This window comes from Salmo trutta, chromosome 19, assembly GCF_901001165.1.
Source record: "Salmo trutta chromosome 19, fSalTru1.1, whole genome shotgun sequence".
Classification (NCBI taxonomy): domain Eukaryota; kingdom Metazoa; phylum Chordata; class Actinopteri; order Salmoniformes; family Salmonidae; genus Salmo; species Salmo trutta.
Genome location: NC_042975.1, coordinates 47,568,033 through 47,586,568, shown reverse-complemented (window position 1 = coordinate 47,586,568; position 18,536 = coordinate 47,568,033). Strand labels below are relative to the sequence as shown.

Sequence of the window (18,536 nt, the reverse complement as noted above, 5' to 3'; positions counted from 1 at the left end):
TGAAGTCTATGCTTTTTCCACTTCATGGTTTCCTCGTGCGTAAAAGTGGGGGCATTATGAGGGAATTAAGTCAATGTCAGAATAAGGGATATCTGTAGACACCTCTGCCATTTCTTTAATCTCCACCCCAAACGAATAACGGATAAAGAGCATGCTATTCTCATGCTTAAACCTCCCGAGTGGCTAAGCAGTCTAAGGCACTGCGTCTCAGTGCAAGAGTCCCTGGTTCGAATCCAGGCTGTATCACATCCAGCCGTGATTGGGAGTCCCATAGGGTGGCGCACAATTGGCCCAGCGTCGTCCGGGTTTGACCTGGGTAGGCCGTCATTGTAAATAAGAATTTGTTCTTAACTGACTTGCCTAGTTAAATAAAGGTTACATAATAATAATAATGTATGTTGAAGGTCAGAATACGCATAGAGAGAAAAGTGCATAAAAAGGGAATTATGTTCCATTTCTTCACGCTCGGTCTGAATTCCCCCCTATGCCACAAGGGCCCTTCCCAGTCAAACAAGCCCAACTAACATGGAGCTGGGGTCGGCAAAAGAGTAGAGAAAACCCTGTCCAGGAAAAAACAAAGAGGTCCAGTCTGGGTCAAAGGAAAAGATGGGAATTGTAGTCTTCTATACCTTACATCTGCAGCAGGAACATGAGAAGAGACAGAATAAGTGAAGGGGAGAGAGCACAAAAGGAAATATATTAAATAGTAATAAGGCGCTTGAGGAAGATGGCGCCAATAGAGATGGCAGCTTCGCTTCAAGTCCTTAAGAAACTGTTCAGTATTTTTTATTTATAAGCATTTCGCTACACTCGCAATAACATCTGCTAACCATGTGTATGTGACCAATAAAATTGGATTTTATTTGAAATATGCAGAGCTAATGCACCAGAAAGGACATGTGGAGGCACGTGTGCAACGAAGGCAGAAACTCAATTTGCATTAGTCATACCGCTTCTACACTTCCCCACTCTCTTCCTGCCTCCCTTTCATTGTGTCTCCTCTGTTCTCCCTTTCTATCTATCTCTCTCTCTCTCTCTCTCTCTCTCTCTCTCTCTCTCTCTCTCTCTCTCTCTCTCTCTCTCTCTCTCTCTCTCTCTCTCTCTCTCTCTCTCTCTCTCTCTCTCTCTCTCTCTCTCTCTCTCTCTCTCTCTCTCTCTCTCTCTCTCTCTCTCTCTCTCTCTCTCTCTCTCTCTCTCTCTCTCTCTCTCTCTCTCTCTCTCTCTCGTCAGATCTGTATCAGATAAATAATGAATGTAGAAAACAAATCCGTGTTAGGAAGGTTTAACACACAAGCAAAAGGTTATCCCCTCCCTCCCTCCCTCCCTCCCTCCCTCATTGCCTTTTCCTTACCGTCTCTAACTAGCCATCCCCTGAGAAGGTTCCATTCTCTCATGCACATACAGAACCGTACGGTGGTGGTGGTGGCGCTGGAAAGACCAGGGACCCCTGGGGGTTGTGAGCTGCAGTACAGTATATACAGGCAGGGAAACCTTGAGAAGGAATTCATCAGCAACATTGACAATGCTGCTGTAACCTTGGTAGCTGCTTAGTGCTCTGGCCATGAATATTACACAGTACACCTAAAAGCATGCATCAAATGAACTCTACAACAAACTACTTTGTTCATATGATGCCATGTTGAGGACGCATTGAGGACAATTCATCTTTAGTTGGCATTCAAAGATACGTCTGCAGTCACATCGCTTATCAGGTCCCCATTTGTTAATAGTTAATCGGATTGCACAACCTACTAGCTAAAAGTAACTACCATATCTTATAGCCTGTATAAGATAGTTTGTTGATTGTTAAAAACACTTAGCCGGACATTTCTGGGCAGCGTGGAGGGCATATGCTAATTTGTGGAGCTCAGAGAGGTAAAACAGATGCTCCAATATTGTTGCTAATCATGTCTGTTGACACAGAGGCCAACAGAGTCATTAATCATGCAAATGTTGGCAACTCCTAATAACTACAGTAACATTACAAATAGGAGGCACTGGATCAGATTAATGTTGACTCCTGATGGCATTAAACAAACATACACGAGGCCGTGACCAATATGAACTCAGCTGTATCTCTTTCCTCTCCACTTGGTCCATGATCGATCAGACATGAACCCGCCACCATTTTATTTTCCCCCTGTAAAAAAACAGCAACGTATGCGGCTGATGCAACACAGGATGGCCTAGTACTCACCTTGCTAAGAATGTTAAAAACAGGCCATGTGTCCAGAAAGCAACAGTAGCAGAGGGACACAGATTATCTTGTGTAAATGCTTTCCTTAATCATCCTGGTTGAGGTGTAGCAGGGTTGTCAACCCACAAATGAAAACACCTAGCAGCCTCCCTGCCTACCGTAGCTTGCCTCACCCAGCCTGCAAGGGCCTATTAGGCAGTGCAATCTCTGGCCTCTCTCCCTCTCCGTGGCTGCTGTCCGAAATGAGACTTCCACTCAGTGCACTGGATATGTGGCAAAAGTTGTATAATAAATGGCATGCATACTAAGCTGGTATTACAAATGTCTAAGCTATGCTAAAGTACAATACATTATTCATTAAAAAAGATGAAAGAACTGTAAAAGAGCAACAAAATATTCTCAACCTCAGCCAATAATTATTTGTGAGGACTTTTATTTTGCATCACTGTTCAGTTGGAACTAGGTCTGACATGCTCAGGTGGAAAGCACGCTACGGACGTCAAGCCACTGTAGGTTGAAGGATAAATGGAGCTGCGTCTCCTCTACATGTTGAATCACAGAACTAGAAGAGCCAGACCACAGATCGGTCTATGGTTTCGCTGCTTGTTAACAGTCAGTATCGATCTTCAGTCTCAGTGCTCTTAGACGGAGTCTATGGACAGAGTCAGTCTGTGCTCTTGGTACAGTAGAGGGCCTGGATGGGTCCAATTAAAGTGTTGAAGCTGTATCTCCAGCCCTGACAAGACGTCTATGGCAACTCCTATGGAGCAACAGCACACTGGAGTACAACAGCCCCTCCCCAGGCGGACAAAGACTATTAAAAGATCTGGAATCAAACACAGGACATGTTCTATCTCTCTTAAACAACAGAACTAACCAACCCCCCCCAATAAAATAAAAATCGCAGCACTCCCAACCCAAATTACTTCCCACAGGAGAGATAGGGGAGAGAGAGATACACTTGCAGTACTCAGGGGTCAGGTCTGGCAGTGTTTTACATATATTAGATGCTCTGCGGATCTCTGTTATTCCTGTGTCTGTGTGAAAGATGTGGAGGGATTAACTGTATATACACACTAGAAACTGCATATATCGCTTATGCATTTTATCTGAAGGTCGGCAGTTTTATAGTAAGCCTTTTTGTATATACCTGCATACAGGGAACCCTGTGGCTATTTAGCTGAAGAGGATCAGACACAAAAGCCTATTCTTCCTGTTCCGTGCTCTTAATTGACAAAATGTCCTTTTATCTTTTTATAGTGAGTCAAGCAGGTATGTGAAATATGGCTGTTTTATTGAGCTGCACCCGTCTCTGTGCCTGCGGGTTGTGGCCTGGCCAGGAAGACTTCCTCTTGCCGTGAGGGACGGGCCTGTCTGCTGCAGAGAGAGAGGGAGAGCGAGAGAGCGAGAGAGAGAGAGAGACTATTGTATTGAATCATCAATACTCAGTGGCCACCTTGTCAGAACCAGAGCAGGCCAGGGCAGACAACCACTTTCCTCGGGGGTTGGCACTACCCAGCCTGCGATAGAAACAATTAGCTGAGCTACATGGCAGTCCGAAGCCAGATAAAGACTGAGGTGAACAAAGAACACCGGGGTGGAAGCCCTCACTCATAGAGAATGGCTCCAAGGCTTCCGATTGGCTGCGCTAGCCCTCTCATCCTGACGTCTCCCTGTGATAGGTGGCTGCGGGTGGAGGGAAAACTAGTTGTGGATTAGCCTTTCTCCTTTCTCGCTCTCTCTTCTCTCTCTAGCCTCTTTAAATGACTCACCCAGCAGCTTAAATAAACTCAGCCCACAGAGGATTTAACAACAAGCATTAGGCAGTTTTTAATGCACTGAAAACTCCCTAACACTTGACTTTAGGCTCCCAAACATTCAATCACTTTAGCAAAAATAGCATGCTGCTTACAGCAACAACTAAAGAAAAGTAATGTCAACTGGCATAAAGGGATTTGACTCTCGGTTCATATGATTTCATTTCCTCTCCTGAAGGTATAGGCCCACCTGATAGAGCTTTGTGTCAGAAGTAGGAAGTCAAAGAAATGGGAGCGGTGTCTCGTAATTTCACCACAGATTGAAACATTTATTTGAACGACAAGTAAGAGGCTGCAATTCCACAAAAAGGCCCCGAATTGTAATTTTCACTTTATGCCTGGTATCAAAGATACGAAAGAGTGCGTCAAACAAATGTGAAGGCCGACCAGAGCTGAAAATGTTTTCTGGCACTGTGGTGGTGCTGCTGAAGAGGGAGCAACGCACAGACACTCAGAGACGGCTATACACACTGCATTATTTTTAGAAGGCAATCCTGCTGGTATGCAAATAAGCCTCTTTAACAGACTGCTTCAGTGTCACTGATCGCAGGCAAATCCTTTCAAGTTGTCCTCTCTCTGTGTTTTGTGTTTTATATATCATCCTCATGCATTCTTACACAAGTCCATTTTCTGGAACACAACGTCCTCATTCCTTTATCTCAAGTAATCCGGAAAAAAAATATTTTGTCATCTGCATCGATTTCCATGTTTCCTTATTTACTGTATGTATGGACCTGTTCAGTCTAATACCGGATCTCAATACCATACCTGCTTGCTTTTAGCAGCAGTGAGATTTAATTGCTGCTAGGCTGTAACAGCATAACAATATGACCACAAAACAGACTACACCATGTAATTAACACAACCAATGTTTAGCAGATGTTGTCTCTTTTTGCCAGATGTGCAGGACCAGTCAAAAGTTTGGACACATCTACTCATTCAAGGGTTTTTCTTTATTTTGACTATTTTCTACATTGTAGAATAATAGTGAAGACGTCAAAACTATGAAAGAACACATATGGAATCATGTAGTAACCAAAAAAGTGTTAACCTCTATGGGATCGTTAAACCTCCCCGGGACGGTTGAGCTAACATGCACTAATGTGATTAGCATGGGGTTGAAAGTAACAAGAACATTTCTGGGACATAGACATATCTGATATGGGCAGAAAGCTTCAATTATTGTTAATCTAACTGCACTGTCCAATTTACAGTAGCTATTACAGTGAAATAATACCATGCTATTGTTTGAGGAGAGTGCAGTTATGAACTTGAAAAGGTATCAATAAACCAATTAGGCACATTTGGGAAGACTTGATACAACATTTTGAACAGAAATGCAATGGTTCATTGGATCAGTTTAAAACATTGCATACACACTGCTGCCATCTAGTGGCCTAAATCTAAATTGCGCCTAAACAGGAATAATACATTGTGGCCTTTCTCTTGCATTTCAAAGATGATGGAAAAACAGAAAGAAAAATCATTGACTTAATCATGTTTTTGTCTTTGTATTATCTTTTACCAGATCTAATGTGTTATATTCTCCTACATTCATTTCACATTACCACAAACTTCAAAGTGTTTCCTTTCAAATGGTATCAAGAATATGCATATCCTTGCTTCAGGTCCTGAGCTACAGGCATTTAGATTTGAGGAATGTCATTTTAGGCAAAATTTGAAAAAAAGTGTCTGATCCTTTTTAAACAAATCTACATATATTTTTGATTTTAGATTCTTCAAAGTAGCCACCCTTGGCCTTGATGACAGTAAGGGCTGTAAGGGCTATTTGACCAAGAAGGTGAGTGATGGAGTGCTGCATCAGATGACCTGGCCTCCACAATCACCCGACCTCAACCCAATTGAGATGGTTTTGGATGAGTTGGACCGCAGAGTGAAGGAAAAGCAGCCAACAAGTGCTCAGCATATGTGGGAACACCTTCAAGACTGTTGGAAAACCATTCCAGGTGAAGCTGGTTGAGAGAATGCCAAGAGTGTGCAAAGCTGTCATCAAGGCAAAGGGTGGCTACTTTGTAGAATCTATAATATAAAATACATTTTAATTTGTTTAACACTTTTCTGGTTACTATGCGATTCCATATGTGTTATTTCATAGTTTTGATGTCTTTACTATTATTCTACAAAGTAGAAAATAGTAAAAATTAAGAAAAACCCTTGAATGAGTAAGTATGTCCAAACTTTTGACTGGTACTGTAGGCAGGTGTAAACTGACTAGACAACAGGCTAGATAATAAACAGTAACTGCAGCATATGTGATGCGTCATTAGAGTTAGTGCAAAATGGGGTCAATGCAGATGGTTAACTATTTAGCAGTCTTATGGCTTGGGGGTAGAAGCTGTTCAGGGTCCTGTTGGTTCCAGACTTGCGTCGGTACCACTTTCCATGCGGTAGCAGAGAGAACAGTCAAGATGCCAGGCAAGATGCTCTCAATGGTGCAGCTGTAGAACCTTTTGAGGATCTGAGGGCCCATGCCAAATCTTTTCAGCCTCCTGGGGGGGAAGAGGCACTGTCGTGCCTTTTTCACAACTGTGTTGGTGTGTATGCATGTTAATGAATCACACTTGAACCACCTTGTACTGGCAGTGTGCTTGTTAATCTGTAAAATTGTATAATCCCAGAGGGATTGCACTGAATGAGGTTTCTTATAGCTCCCAATGGAAGTATGAGCTGTTACCAGCTCCTATAAGGCAGAAATCTCTCTCCAACCTAAAGAGGTTTCATAGAAACTGTAAAAGTTTGATCAAAGTAGCACAGTGGCTCATTTGTTGCAACAACTTTCTAGATCAATTTACTTGGAGAATGAATCTATTCATATCTATGGTGTGTTACATGGTTTCTAATGTCTTCACAAGTCATATCCACCCCCACCACCACCACCGCTGTGATACTGTAGCTGCAACAGTCACTTGTGTTCACACAGGATATCAATTCATCAAATGCCCTGACACTTTCCATGAAATGAACTGTAGCCGTTAGAAGGGAAGCCCTTGATCAGAAGATCTGCAAGGTCTACAGGTTCTCTGAATATTTTCCACTTTCAGTCTCTTCACTCCCAAGGAAAGGATAGCCACACTAAAATAATCACTTATATGTGTTTTATTTTTACACTTTGATGGGGTTTTTTATGTATTATTTTAATTACCTCTTCCCCCCCGAACTATTGCAGCTACCTACTATGAGGAGAGTAGAAGTCTTTGATGTTTGATTCTCTGTGTGTGTGTGTGTGTGTGTGTGTGATGAAAGGGGAGAGCTGTGAGGTGGGCGAGTAACTGACTATGCGAGTGTGTCCATACTCACAATCTCCTTCACTAGACGAGGTAAGTCTTGTTGAATGCTGAGATATTCTTAAATCCGTCAGGGGAATAATGAGTGGGAAACTGGACTGGTGCAGAGGATCAGGGAAGACTTGGAAAGGTCCTTGTGTTCAATCCACTGCAGTTTCTAACACAAAGCAACATTCACATCCACCCATATTAACACAATAACAACAAAAAGGGCATCAGCTACTGAAATAAATGCATTTGAAGGCGCTTTAATGAGATTATTCCAGTTTTCAGTTTTCTTTAACAATAGACACATTATAAAGACTTCCTTTGGGATATTTTCACCTTTTTTAGATCCCAACAGTCCTGCCTTTTCATTCTTCCTCCGCTGTCCTGTTAAAAACTATAATCCACATCACCCCAGGCTCAACAGTTCACTTCAAAGTCCTTACATTAAACGCCTTGTCAAAGTCTACGGTCATTACTATTAATCACCAACATGTGCACCTCGCAGGCTTCTGAAAGGAACCCATCTGCTGCCAATGAAGAAAAAAACAAGCTTAGGATAATATGAAAAGCAACTTACAGGACATTCACGGGCAGTAATGAAATAGTTTAGCAGCAGGTGGAAGAGAATGGAACTGAATACCAAGAGACTTCCTTAACCCGTCAAGAGATCACAGCACGGAGCTCTTTTTTCACCAGGGGTCGACTACAACCCACACAAACAAACAAATACATCTCTCTCTCTCTTTCTCTCTCTCGCTCTCTCCAAACAAGCCCCAGGCCTTTTCATTTCAGCGAGGAGGCAGAGAGATGTGGCAGACCAAGGTAATATCCCTCAACACTGCTGCCGCTCACACACACCACAGAGAATTACAACCCAGCACTAATATTGAAAATAATGACCATTTGAATGCATTTCCTAGCAGATTCTCGTTTCCCCTGAAATTAAATGACAAGAATGTGGCTGTATGCTGCAGGTTTATGTGCTAGGGAATATGGTTACCCTTTAATGCTTACTCATGACAACGTCGTAAGTGCTTCAATGTTATAACCATAACCGCTGTGACTAATGGTGGAAGGACTTACATCTATTAACATGGACATTTTGGCTTGTGTCTTGGTGCTCATGACATGATGACAAACAATGAGTGGCAAAACAAAAATACGATCATTGCATTGTTGATTGCATTGGCATGAGTAGCAAAAAGCTACATTTTGACGCAAGTGCTGTCCTCCAATTTTATCAGTTGAAACAGTACATCTGTCCGCACAGGAAAGCGGTTCATCTGTGTAAACACCTGTGCACGGTCAACGAATGAATGGGAATGAATCTGCCAGAAGCCACGCTTCAAATCAAGCGTTTAAGTGGCATTCTATAAAATGTGAGTTGGAGTGCTCCTTCACTGTTTCCTCCTGACTACTCAGAAGGACTTCATCCACTCCCATAGAGTATATATGAGATGGCAATTAAGAGACCAGAAAAAAACGAATCAAAAAAGGATAATGGGGAACGGCACATTGCACTGTAACATAATATAATTAATGAATCTATTTAGTAGTTACTTACGGCAGAGAAATGTTTACATTTCTTATCACACTTACTTTAAATGACTTCGAAACATGGGGGCCTAAATACATCTTTAATAGAGCTAGAATGGAACATACTGTACTGTATTTTGAGATAATGGCCATTCCAACACAATTATACATTTGAGTTTGACCTTTACCATAACAATTGAGAGGGTAAGTTGGGTCGTCAGTAATCAGCCTCCCTCTTTAGCAGCTGTAACTGAAGTACTCCATCTACACTCTTCGAAAAAAGGGTTCCAAAAGGGTTCTTTGGCTGTCCCCATAGAGAAGATTTTTTTTGGTTCCAGGTTGCAATGAACACGATGGGAGACAGAGTACAGGCAGGGAAAAGGCTAGTAACATTGTCCGGGAGATCAGGCAATAGGTTGATAACAGGAAATCCGAGTACAGGCAGGGAATAGGCAAAAGGCGTCGTTAGTGGGGCAGGCAAAAACTATTATACACAGGAAGAGTAAATTACGGGGAAAAACAGAGCTCTGAATAGAAGTGTGTCACAAAACAAACAATACCTCACAATGATGGGGGTGCAAAGAACTGAACTAGTGTGTGATAATGACATACAGGTGTGTGAACAGGTGATCAGAATTCAGGTGATTGGGATCTGGAGAGTGAGCTGCGTTCTGGGGATCTATGCGTTTGAGAGTGTGAGTTGGAGGCAGACGTTACACAGATAGAACTCTTTTTAGGTTCTGGATAGCACTTTTTTTTCTAAGAGTGTATAAATCTATAAAATCTATAAAAATCCCTGATTACTGCAAACTGCATTTTTTTTTAAATGAAAATGTCTATAGTGAGTATAAATTAAATTATTTTATTTGGAGAACATCTTTGGTATTTTTGATCTTGCCGTTCACTGCCCAAGTCTCCCTTAGTGAACTAAGAGGAGTGCTACCAGACAACGTAATCGCTGAGGGGGAGTGTTCCAGTGTTGCATTTCAACAGAGAGTGCTCTGACAATTTGCATGGTGAAGAACATACCAAATGAAAGAATTCCAGAGGAATGCCCCCGGGGCCCAAGAGAAGTGTGACAACAACCACCCGTTGGCCAAATCAACACAACAAACTTGGTAGTAAAGGTGGTACTTACTGTAGCTGCAGTGCCGCTGTGGCTCTGACCAGTCAGCATTGACATCAGTACACCTGGATAACCCATCAACAAGGGCTAGCAAAGAGGGAGGGGCACTGTGAATGTGACAGGCTACCTGGGCTACTTGGTTAATGTGCTCCCTGAGCACACCCAACTGATTGGGGTTACATCAAAGAGCTGTGGTAACTACTCCGCTCACGCACTAACTGTGATTGGACAGGCATGGAAACCAATGATCAACATGCACGGCTGCAGGCCAGGCTGAACCAACGGGGGACAGACGTGGGCTAATGCACTCGTCAAACAGCGGTCTTACATCTGTGCATTTGGGCTTTGAGTATTAGGGGGTGGAGAGGCATCCTAATGGGGAGGGGGTAGAGGAGGAGGAGCACAGGACTCACTCACACGTCTGAAGGAGATGCTTCTGAGTGACAGGCACATGAGGCACTAAGGCCGTACTGGAGAAAAGGCAGAAAGGACACAACAACAATACTTGAAGGATAGATCGCCAGACAGAGGAGGTGAGGTGTATCCAGCATCCAGATTGACTTAATGCTTGCGGTAAGTGCTAGTGGGTCAGTGCTAGCATATCCTGGAAAAGCCTCAAAAGTCTGCATGTTTCTGCATTGACATATTGTTGGAGGGCTTTGGGGGGAATATATATTGCACCAGTAAATATCCAGCATGGTTCCAAAGGTTACGTGGCTGTTTCCATCCTGTCGACAGAGTTAGAGGCTTCTCGTCGTCTGACAGGAACACACTCGGCCTTACAGCAGTCACCTGCTGCTGTCATCCAGTCAGACTCACTCATTTCAACACTGTAGTCTACATAATATGCATCTACCTCGTACCTGTGTGCATTGAGTAGACATGGATACGTGTGTGTGTGTGTGTGTGTAAGAGAGAGATGAGCGAGCAAGTACGGTATCTTGATCTGAGAGGATGAATCCCAGGTAGAAACGTCCCCCCCCCCAATTATGTGGTATGACTTCTCATTTCATTTTTTATGAAGAAATATTCTGCTAACTGTTTTGGAAGGGATAATCGCGCAAGTGTTAATCAATTGTACATAAATCTGGCAAATATATGAATTATTATTATTATTGTTGATGATTAACTCAGCAATGTTATCCATTCCAAATGAATGACATAATTGCGTTCTGGGTTCATTTTGTAAATGAGCTTTTATGATGATATTTTTTTACCACACACGGTCATGCCCACTGGCTAAATATAGAGCACTTGTACTTGGATTAAAACAGCAAAAGAGCAGTGAGAGTTGAAGCCACACAGAGAGCTCAGGGAAATCCCTAATCATAGAGTATGCAGACCTTTACAAAGTGTATTGGCAATTGCTTGGCTTTGATTAAACCTTTTTTCCGTGGTAGGCTCTATTTCATTGAACCTGTGTCACAGTATCTTCTCTGCAAAGGCAAGCAGATAATGCGGGATTGTGGGAAAATATGGCTGTAATAGCACAGATGTAATTCATCATATGTTGAGTTCTTTTACAACTCTCCGACCTGCTATTGCAAGATAAGGGCCCTAGAAAATGCATTGTGTCTTTTTGTAGGAGAGGAATGTGAGTCTTAGATAGAAGCTGGACAGGCAATATAACAGCTATATAACAGGGAACAGTGTTCCCAGAGACAGCCGTCTTGACGGTCCTATTACAGTGCAGAGAAACCTTTGGAATTTGGACGGAGGACACTTGACAACTCCCCGGTAAGTGTGGATCAATAGTGAAACATGGACAAATCTTAGGACAGCTGCACGGATTGCAGCTGTCCCATGCTAGTTGTGTTTTCCGTGTTCAAATGAGTCAACATGATAAACACATCCAGCAGCAAATAATCAAATAAAAACAAACGGATGTTGTCATTTGATTCGTTTTGCGATATTTTACTTCGATGAGGCTCACCGTATGAACACTATGTCAATCAGATCAGGTTGAGAAAACGCTGTGCGATGGCTTTGTTCGGTGCATATTCTATTCACATTGCATTTTGATGGATACAACCCCATAGTCATGGTGCAGTGGATCTCTACCATTATGCAGGTGTGTGTCACCATCTACCAAAGACAGCATTACTTTTTGCGGTAACGAGTAATATAGCAGAGTATTGTTCCAGTTTGAGTCATAACATTACAGTTACTGATCAAGAACATGTCATCATTACTTTGATACTTGTGTTATCATTCCCTTCCTGTTACAGTTATTGACCCAAATAAATATGAATGGTGATTATTATTCTCTCGCTGTCGGGGCAATATTTACAATCCTCCCACCCCAGATTGTAATTGTTTTCATCCCGGGTCTCACCAACTTCCAACTTTCTTCTCACCGACTTCCTGTTTACACACGCACATCTACTAACTGCTGAAGTGAGGGAGATGAAAAACGTCTAAAACATTGTTTCTCAGCATGGAAGTACTCACATTTCTTTGGTTTGGTAGGATGATAAAATGACAAGAATATAACTGTAAAATGTAGACTGTTCAGGAGAGAAACACCGCTCCACTGCTAGAAACTAAACCTCCGATCTCTTGAAGCCCCTGCAAAAGCAACAAGCGAAAGACCCCCCCCCCCCCCCGAGGCCTGACCACTGCTGCTGTAGATGACTGTAGGCCTACCTCCTCCAAACAACCAAAGCTTGATTTTAATCATTCAGGAGGACAGGTTGTAACCCAGGGAGAGCTGAACAAGCTAGTAGCTGGGTACGTAGTAGATGAAATGCTGCTTTTGTGTCTGTCATTATTAGGCTACTTGTGTTGGTGTATAGGCCTACGTAACTTAACGTTGAGATTGAGTGAGGACGCGCAACGTTTTCAGGTGTAACTCAAAAGTAAATATAAAGAGTAGTGTAACTAATTACGTTTCCCAGGGAGTAATAAGTAAAGTAATTTGTTACTCTTGAAAGAAGTAACGAGTAATAGGTAACATATTACTATTTTGGAGTAACAACCTCGACACTTGGTAACCATGCACAGATGTCTGAAGGATCATGGACTGATGGGATTAGAATTCATCCCATTACATGATGTGCTCCTAGTCCATACAGAATACACAGAGGGCTTTATAGACCTTATAGCATCTAAACCTACTGACTGGGTTAACAGGATGAGCTATTCTCTGGATGCGGCAGGTAGTCAGCGCCATGGGAAAAGGGCAACCAAGACTGATGAGCACATGAAAGAGTTCAGCGATGCAGAGACTACGGCTGGTCCACACACAGGCACGGTTAATGAGGGATCCATCACACACACCGTCACATCAACCACAGTCCTCTCAAACACCACAGCCCTGGCCCTGCCAGTATCACCGTCCTCTCAAACACCACAGCCCTGGCCCTGCCAGTATCACCGTCCTCTCAAACACCACAGCCCTGGCCCTGCCAGTATCACCATCCTCTCAAACACCACAGCCCTGGCCCTGCCAGTATCACCGTCCTCTCAAACACCACAGCCCTGGCCCTGCCAGTATCACAGTCCTCTCAAACACCACAGCCCTGGCCCTGCCAGTATCACCGTCCTCTCAAACACCACAGCCCTGGCCCTGCCAGTATCACAGTCCTCTCAAACACCACAGCCCTGGCCCTGCCAGTATCACAGTCTTCTCAAACACCACAGCCCTGGCCCTGCCAGTATCACAGTCCTCTCAAACACCACAGCCCTGGCCCTGCCAGTATCACCGTCCTCTCAAACACCACAGCCCTGGCCCTGCCAGTATCACCGTCCTCTCAAACACCACAGCCCTGGCCCTGCCAGTATCACCGTCCTCTCAAACACCACAGCCCTGGCCCAGCCAGTATCACAGTCCTCTCAAACACCACAGCCCTGGCCCTGCCAGTATCACCGTCCTCTCAAACACCACAGCCCTGGCCCTGCCAGTATCACCGTCCTCTCAAAGACCACAGCCCTGGCCCTGCCAGTATCACCGTCCTCTCAAACACCACAGCCCTGGCCCTGCCAGTTTCACAGTCTTCTCAAACACCACAGCCCTGGCCCTGCCAGTATCACAGTCCTCTCAAACACCACAGCCCTGGCCCTGCCAGTATCACCATCCTCTCAAACACCACAGCCCTGGCCCTGCCAGTATCACCGTCCTCTCAAACACCACAGCCCTGGCCCTGCCAGTATCACCGTCCTCTCAAACACCACAGCCCTGGCCCAGCCAGTATCACAGTCCTCTCAAACACCACAGCCCTGGACCTGCCAGTATCACCGTCCTCTCAAACACCACAGCCCTGGCCCTGCCAGTATCACAGTCTTCTCAAACACCACAGCTCTAGTCTTTGGGCTGGGAAATATATCAAATTCATTCAAATGTATTTGTTTACACGATATTCCAAATGCCTCTATCGCAGAATCAAAGCTTTAATTTTTTATTTTTTATGAGCGCTTATGTCCGCTTGTTCTCATGTTGTCTTTTTGGTACTGTCTCCTTCGCTCCTTCTGTGCTGTATGCGCCTTCCCCTTTACACTTGAGATCTATATATAATGACGATGTTCATGTCTCAGTCCTAACAATAGGAGTTGTTGTCCCAAAGGTGGGAAGGCAGGCGACTTCCAAAATAACCCCATAGAAACACATTGGGCTTATTTTGGATAGATTTTGGCGAGAGTGAAACCTCTCGCTTCGCCTCTTCCTCTCTGACCAGGGTTGGTCCTGGTCAGTCCCTGGATGGGAGACCAGATGCTGCTGGAAGTGGTGTTGGAGGGCCAGTAGGAGGCACTCTTTCCTCTAGTCTAAAAAAATATATATCCCAATGCCCCAGGGCAGTGATTGGGGCCCCAGGGCACTGCCCTGTGCAGGGTGCTGGCTTTCGGATAGGACGTTAAACGGGTGTCCTGACTCTCTGAGGTTATTAAAGATCCCATGGTACTTATTGTAAGAGCAGGGGTGTTAACCCCGGTGTCCTGGCTAAATTCCCAATCTGGCCCTCAAACCATCACGGTCACCTAATAATCCCCAGTTTACAATTGGCTCATTTATCCCCCAGGTCGTTGCTGTAAATGAGAACGTGTTCTCAGCTAACTTACCTGGTAAAATAATGGATAAAAAAATAAAATAAAACACACACCAAGCTACCATTCACAACAAAGATGAGAGATCACTTCTTCCTCTCTGACAATTGGTTTCAACTCGCTATTTGCATTTGAGGTTTGGTCACACAGAATGAGTGTCACGTCCTGACCATAGAAAGCTATTATTTTCTATGGTAGAGTAGGTCAGGGCGTGACAGTTTTTTTTTGTAGTTTAGATTTTCTATGTTGTTATGTTCTAGTTTTGTATTTCTATGTTGGGTTTTGTTTGGGATGATCTCCAATTGGAGGCAGCTGGTCATCGTTGTCTCTAATTGGAGATCATACTAACAGTGGGGGAAAAAAGTATTTGATCCCCTGCTGATTTTGTACGTTTGCCCACTGATAAAGAAAGGATCAGTCTATAATTTTAATGGTAGGTTTATTTGAACAGTGAGAGACAGAATAACAACAAAAATATCCAGAAAAACGCATATCAAAAATGTGTACCTGGAGGTGTACCTGTGGATGTATTTCAAGGCCTACCTTCAAACTCAGTGCCTCTTTGCTTGACATCATGGGAAAATCTAAAGAAATCAGCCAAGACCTCAGAAAATAAATTGTAGACCTCCACAAGTCTGGTTCATCCTTGGGAGCAATTTCCAAACGCCTGAAGGTACCACGTTCATCTGTACAAACAATAGTACGCAAGTATAAACACCATGGTACCACGCAGCTGTCATACCACTTAGGAAGGAGACGCATTCTGACTCCTAGAGATGAATGTACTTTGGTGCAAAAAGTGCAAATCAATCCCAGAACAACAGAAAAGGACCTTGTGAAGATGCTGGAGGAAACAGGTACAAAAGTATCTACATCCACTGTAAAACGAGTTCTATATCGACATAACCTGAAAGGTCGCTCAACAAGGAAGAAGCCACTGCTCCAAAAACGCCATAAAAAAGCCAGACTACGGTTTGCAACTGCACATGGGGACAAAGATCATGCTTTTTGGAGAAATGTCCTCTGGTCTGATGAAACAAAAATAGAACTGTTTGGCCATAATGACCATCATTATGTTTGGAGGAAAAAGGGGGAGGCTTGCAAGCCGAAGAACACTATCCCAATCGTGAAGCACGGGGGTGGCAGCATCATGTTGTGGGGGTGCTTTGCTGCAGGAGGGACTGGTGCACATCACAAAATAGATAGCATCATGAGGTAAGAAAATGATGTGGATATATTGAAGTAACATCTCAAGACATCAGCCAGGAAGTTAAAGCTTGGTCGCAAATGGGTCTTCCAAATGGACAATGACCCCAAGCATACTTCCAAAGTTGTGGCAAAATGGCTTAAGGACAACAAAGTCATGGTATTGGAGTGGCCATCACAAAGCCCAGACCTCAATCCTATAGAAAATTTGTGGGCAGAACTGAAAAAGCGTGTGCGAGCAAGGAGGCCTAGAAACCTGACTCAGTTACACCAGCTCTGTCAGGAGGGATGGCCCAGAATTCACCCAATTTAGTGTGGGAAGCTTGTGGAAGGCTACCCAAAACGTTTGACCCAAGTTAAACAATTTAAAGGCAATGCTACCAAATACTAATTGAGTGTATGTAAACTTCTTATCCACTGGGAATGTGATGAAAGAAATAAAAGCTGAAATAAATCATTCTCTCTGCTATTATTCTGACATTTCACATTCTTAAAATAAAGTGGTGATCCTAACTGACCTAAGACAGGGAATTTTTATTTGGATTAAATGTCAGGAATTGTGAAAAACTGAGTTTAAATGTATTTGGCTAAAGTGTATGTCAACATCCGACTTCAACAGTGTATATATATATATATATATATATATATATATATATATATATGTGTATGTATATATATTTATATACAAAAAATAAGTATATTTAAAAACATCCCAATATATGTAAACCATTCAGATGACATACAACTTGAAATGTCTCAATATTGTGAAGAAACATGCAACCCATGAATATGATCTAGTTGAATTACAGGTTCCACAGCCAGGACAAAGAAAAACAATCATCTCATTGTAAGGTTAGCGTGAATCAGGCATTCATGATCGATTTGCTGCAAAGAAACCACTACTAAAGGACACCAATAATAAGAAGAGACTTGCTTGGGCCAAGAAACACGAGCAATGGACATTAGACCGGTGGAAATCTGTCCTTTGGTTTGATGAGTTCTTAATTTGAGATTTTTGGTTCCAACCGCCGTGTCTTTGTGAAACGCAGAGTAGGTGAACGGATGATCTCTGCATGTGTGGTTCCCACTGTGAAGCATTGAGGGGAAGGTGTGATGGTGTGGGGGCGCTTTGCTGGTAACACTGTCAGTGATTTATTTTGAATTTAAGGCACACTTAACCAGCATGGCTACCACAACATTCTGCAGTGTTACGCCATCCCATCTGGCTTGCGCTTATAGTGGGACTATCATTTGTTTTTCAGCAGGACAATGATGCAAAAACACCCCTCCAGGCTGTGTAAGGGCTATTTGACCAGGATGGAGAGTGATGGAATGCTGGTCTCCACAATCATCCGACCTCAACCCAATTGAGATGGTTTGGGTTGAGTTAGACAGCAGAGTGAAGGAAAAGCCTATGTGGGAACTCCTTCAAGACTGTTGGAAAAGCATTCTTCATGAAGCTGGTTGAGAGAATGCCAAGAGTGTGCAAAGCTGTAATCAAGGCAAAGGGTGGCTACTTTGAAGATTCTCAAATATAAAATATATTTTGATTTGGTTAACACTTTTTTGGTTACTACATGATTCCATATGTGTTATTTCATAGTTTTCATGTCTTCACTATTATTCTACAATGTAGAAAATAGTAAAAATAAAGAAAAACCCTTGAATGAGTAGGTATGTCCAAACTTTTGACTGGTACTGTGTATATATATATATATATATATTTATATATACATCGTGAATTGCCCATAAGTTCGAAGAAAAATAGAGATTGCCCAGCCCTACCAGGCCCTGCCAGTATCACAAATCACAAACACCACAGCCTTGCTATCAATCGTCTACTTGAGCAAACTCATTCAACAAACTCATACCACTGAACCAACAAATGCCACTAAACCAACCCATACCAGTGAACCAACCCATACAACTCTACCAACCCATACCACTGAACCAACCCATACCACTGACCCAACCCATACAACTCTACCAACACATACCACTAAACCAACCCATATCACTGAACCAACCAACACCACTAAACCAATCCATACCACTGAACCAAAGCATACCACTGACCCAACAAATATCAATGACCCAACCCATACAACTCTACCAACACATACCACTAAACCAACCCATACCACTGAACCAACCCATACCACTAAACCAGAGTAAAGACAAGTCAGCCTTCATTACTGGCCAGCAACCTCTACTACACCTTCAGCCAAACCATTCACTAACTCTTCCACTAACTCTTCCACTAACTCTTCCACTAACTCTTCCACTAACTCTTCCACTAACTCTTCCACTAACTCTTCCAC

At 43.2% G+C, this 18,536-nt stretch overlaps 1 protein-coding gene across 13 annotated transcripts in view; it reads right to left on the bottom strand.

Moving 5' to 3' along the window:
- LOC115154828 (neurexin-2) overlaps positions 1–18,536 on the bottom strand; it is a 321,345-nt gene that overhangs the window by 88,829 nt on the left and 213,980 nt on the right. The gene's annotated exons all lie outside the window — the stretch shown is intronic.